We start from the raw sequence: 4,835 nt of genomic DNA, 5'->3' as shown, positions 1-4,835 counted from the left end.
TGAATTAATTTGATTTTGAAGGATGTTTAACTTAACTTTAAGTAAGATTTAAAATTTAGTTTGCTTAGTCATCTCACCCGATCTAAATTGTCAATCAGGGAATCCTATAATTGATGTGAGATGATTTATTGTTGAATTGAAGAGTCTGGCTTAACTTTGTGTTAGATTCAGGTTTAGCTTTGGGTTCAACAAGTAAGCATTCTTTGGATAAACTTCTGGGCTATGGTGAGTCACAAGGAGCTCATTAAAGTAACCATGCCTTCGAGGTTTTCCAAATAGTCCTACCCACTGAACTTAATACTAATCCTTGGTCTAACTAGTTAGGATCCATTTAAGGGTAGCTTCAGTCAGTTCCACTTGGCCAAATGCACCAGGTCGAAGCCATATCTTCCTAGACATGCGATGCCCAAGCTTCCCTAACGTACTATCATCCAAAAAATTTCACCAGTACTGTGGGTCAAGTTAAACCTAGCCCATTTTACCTAACCTTAATTACCCTGCCGGGTGGTCTACTCTTGGTTACCCTTATCGGGTATATTAAGTTCGGAGGTGCCAGATAATCTGGAGCCTTCCTTTTAATTTGATTTAATTACTTAATTTCGAATTTTGAATTTCATTTAATTTTTGAATTTAATTTTTGAATTTAAATTTTGAATTTTGAATTTTGAATTTGAATTTCGAATTTTGAATTTCATTTTTGAATTAATAATTTAATTTTTGAATTTAATTTTTGAATTTATAATTTAATTTTTTGAATTTAATTTTTGAATTTATAATTTAATTTCGAATTTTTTATTTCATTTTTGAATTTATAATTTAATTTCGAATTTTGAATTTCATTTTTGAATTTATAATTTAATTTCGAATTTTGAATTTCATTTTTGAATTTATAATTTAATTTCGAATTTTGAATTGAAGTTTTGAATTTATAATTTAATTTCAAATTTTTAATTTTTGAATTTATAATTTAATTTCGAATTTTGAATTTTGAATTTATAATTTAATTTCGAATTTTGAATTTTGAATTTATAATTTAATTTCGAATTTTGAATTTCATTTTTGAATTTATAATTTAATTTCGAATTTTGAATTGAATTTTTTAATTCATAGTTTAATTTCGAATTTTGAATTTCATTTTTGAATTTATAATTTAATTTGAATTTTGAATTTATAATTTAATTTCGAATTTTGAATTTTGAATTTATAATTTAATTTTGAATTTTTTATTTTTGAATTTATAATTTAATTTCGAATTTTGAATTTCACTTTGCTCCCCCTGGATCACGGCCTCGATATGGTCTATCGAGGTAATGTATTTGATCCTTCGGGACCCAGTATTGACCAAGTCCAACTTGATTTATCAATTTGGACTTGGGGACCCATGCTTGGGCTGTGTTACTACTTTGTTTGTTTATTAAGGATAAGTAAGATTTATATTTACTTTTATATCCTAGCCCAGTTCTATTGTAAATGACCCTTTGTGTCCCAAGAATTAAGTCCAAGTTCTTGGAGCCCAAAGAAAATCGTTCTAAAGTAGTTTTTAAATCTTTAACCTGATTTTTTAGACTTGAATTTTCTTCCTCAAGTTTATGAACTTGAGTTGGAAATTCAGTCTGACTCTGGTCAGGTAAGGTTTTAGTGTCAGCCACTTCTTTAAGGACAGATACTTCCTTTAGAAGTGACTTAACTTTCAGGTTTGACTTAGCTAATTTGCGTAATAAATAGCTAACTAAAATGTTTAACCGGGAGATACTTACAGCGGGGTCTGGTCCTTCGGAAACGGATACGGATCCGTGGCTTTGCTCGGACTCCGCCTCGGACTCGCTCTCGCTTCCGGATTCGACGATTTGGTCCCGGGCCATTAATGCGAGTAGACTCGTCTGTTCGAGCTCGTCGTCGTCGTCCTCCGATGAAGATTCGTCCCATGTTGCCTTAAGGACCTTTTTCCTTCTTTGCTTTTTGACTTCCTTCAGGTTAGGGCAGTTGGATTTGATGTGCCCTTTTTGGTTGCAGCCGTAGCATGTAACTTCAAACTTCATCTTTGAGTTCTGTGAACCTTCCTTCGTTTTTACTGCCTTTTTTAGATCTCTTTTGTTGAAGCCCTTCGTTTTGTAGAGCTTCTTCACGAGGTTTACCAGCTCGGTTGTAATTTCAATGTCTTCATCGTCTGAGTCTGGTTCAACCTCCGACTCCGGTTCCGTTCTTCGTCGTGATCTCGGTTCCCGTGTTCGACTTGTACCTGCAACCAACGCAATACCTTTCTCGGTTGGCTGTGCATTAGTCTGCTCATGAAGTTCAAATTCACAAAATAATTCGTCTAATTTTATTGAAGACAAGTCCTTGGAAACTTTGTAGGCATCTACCATTGATGCCCACAATGTGTTCCTTGGAAATGAGTTTAAAACATACCTTATGACGTCCCGATTCTCTATCTTCTGTCCGATTCCGTGAAGAGAATTGAGGATGTCTTGGATTCTAGCATGTAGAGAACTTGCCGTCTTGCCTTCCTGCATCTTTAGATTATATAATTTATTAAGTAAAAGATCTCTTTTACTTACCTTGGTGTCGTTAGTGCCTTCGTGGAGTTCGACTAGCTTTTCCCAGAGCTCCTTTGCGGAAGAGAACGGGCCGACTCTGTTGAGTTCTTCTTTGGTAAGGCCGCACTGGAGGGTGCAGGTAGCTTTGGCGTCGGCTTCCACCTTTTTGATTAGAGAGGCGTCCCACTTCTCGCAGGGGGTTGGATTGCCGTCGTCATCGGAAGGTAGCTGAAGTCCCGTCTTAATGATCATCCATGTTTCAAACTGAATCTTTAGATACGTCTTCATTCTTCCCTTCCAATAACCGAAATCATCTCCGGAGAATAGTGGGGGACGAACAGTACTGAACCCCTCTTGTTGAGTCATTTGTAATATGCAACAAAAACAACAAAAATCTATGTTCCAAGACTACGTCTTGGATTAGTAGTGCGGGAATAAAGAATAGTAGTAATAACGAGCTCGAGTGGTGTTGCACCAACTTCGGGCAAAAGCCTATTCGATAAAAGAATTAGAATAAAGCTTTAAGGCTAAATTCTAATTGACTCCGAAAAATATAAAATCGAAAGAAAATTTTGTTTTGAAAGGTGGTTGCACCAATTCAAAACGACCCCGCTCTGATACCAATTGTTGGATCGAGACAACGCTAGAGGGGGGGTGAATATCGTTCATGGCTATTTCTTTCGATTATCGAAAAACTATCGGAGTTAAAACGTGCAGTGAAATAAGCAGAAATAAAATAAAGAGAGACAGGAAGATTTACTTCGTTCGGAGCCTAAAGCGAATCCTACTCGAAGGCCCGCGATCCTTGATCGCTTTCCGTGGGCAACAACTATAAGCACGATAAAACTATTACAGATTAACTACAATTTAAAATAGTAAACAGATTATACCGACAACAAAAGACTAAATCGAAGCTCCGGGTTGTCGGGGTGTCGTTGCAGCACTTTCTGGATCGAGTCGTTAGCAGCTTGTCGCAGGGAGATTACTTAGATTGTCGTTGTCCTTGGTGCTGCACCTCGACCCTTCTTTTATATGAGGTTCCGGGCGCCTGGATCCCTTCCGGGCGCCTGGAGTGTGACGTGGCCAACTAACCAGGATGCTCCACGTGTCAAGTTCGCGTAGGGGATAAACTTTGGTCCCGAGCGCCCGGACCTGTTCCGGGCGCCCGGACCTCCGGGCGCCCGGACCTCCGGGCGCCCGGACAGCCTTTTTCCAGCAGGTTCCTCACCTGCAAACAAAGGTTAGTCCGAGCAAAATCCCCTGCAAGACAGTGTTAGAATAAGACAAAACATCGTAAAGAAGAATTGACAGTCTTCGGACTGTCCGAGTCTGACTTCGGATTTCCAACCGGAAATCCTAGGTCGACCCGACGCCTACTGTTCCCTCTACGGGGAACGCGTCCTCACCTACTCCAGATCGACTGGACTTTTGCTCAGCACTCGATGCTTCCGGACTTTCTGCTGGACATCCGCTTCCCGGCTAGTCCAGACTTTCACCTGGTTCGCGACACCAGGACTTTCCACCTAGGGTTACCACCCCCTAGGACTTTTGCCTGAAGCCATCGACCTGCCAAGACTTTCCGCATAGGGTTACCACCCCCTAGGATTTTTCTCTTTGCCTAACCGCAGTTAGGACTTTCCTGAAATACTCATTCAACCATGTTAGATTACAACAACCCTTAACTTTGAATCTTTTGCCATTATCAAAACTCAGGTTCGATCGTCGGATGCTTCCCGCACCAACAAGATCACCCAAGCGAGCGGATCCGGAGGAGAAGAACCGGACCGAGGCGGGACTGAACCAGAGAAGAGGTCCCGGACCAAAAAGTCAACGTCTATTGACTTTGGGCTCCGGGGCGCCCGGAGCCCTCCGGGGCGCTCGGAACCCCTCCGGGCGCCCAGACTGTGAAGTTTGACCAGATTGAGTCAATCTCGATCTGGACGTTGGAGGATAAAGTTTTATCCCCCCCAGGGCGCCCGGAACCCTTCCAGGCGCCCTGACCAAGGCTATAAATATAGCCTTGGTCCAGAAGCTTTTTAAACGAACTCTGAATTGTAATTCCAACGCTTGTAAGCTTTAGTCTAGAGTTGAGCTTCTGTTTTAGGCACTTCAACGCTGTACGAGGCTTCTCCGCCTGAAGGAGTTTTTAAGCGAGCTTAATCTGTTGGTGTAATATTCCCTAGGTCAAGGTTGACCTGGTTGACTGAGCTTAAATTGGGTCAAGCTCGAGTCTTGATGTTTGGGTTTTGATGTTTGACAATACATGGAGACAAGATATGGAGATTGCAGGTGCAATTG

Source organism: Zingiber officinale, chromosome 10B (assembly GCF_018446385.1).
Source record: "Zingiber officinale cultivar Zhangliang chromosome 10B, Zo_v1.1, whole genome shotgun sequence".
Classification (NCBI taxonomy): Eukaryota; Viridiplantae; Streptophyta; class Magnoliopsida; order Zingiberales; family Zingiberaceae; genus Zingiber; species Zingiber officinale.
This window is presented reverse-complemented; position numbering follows the sequence as displayed.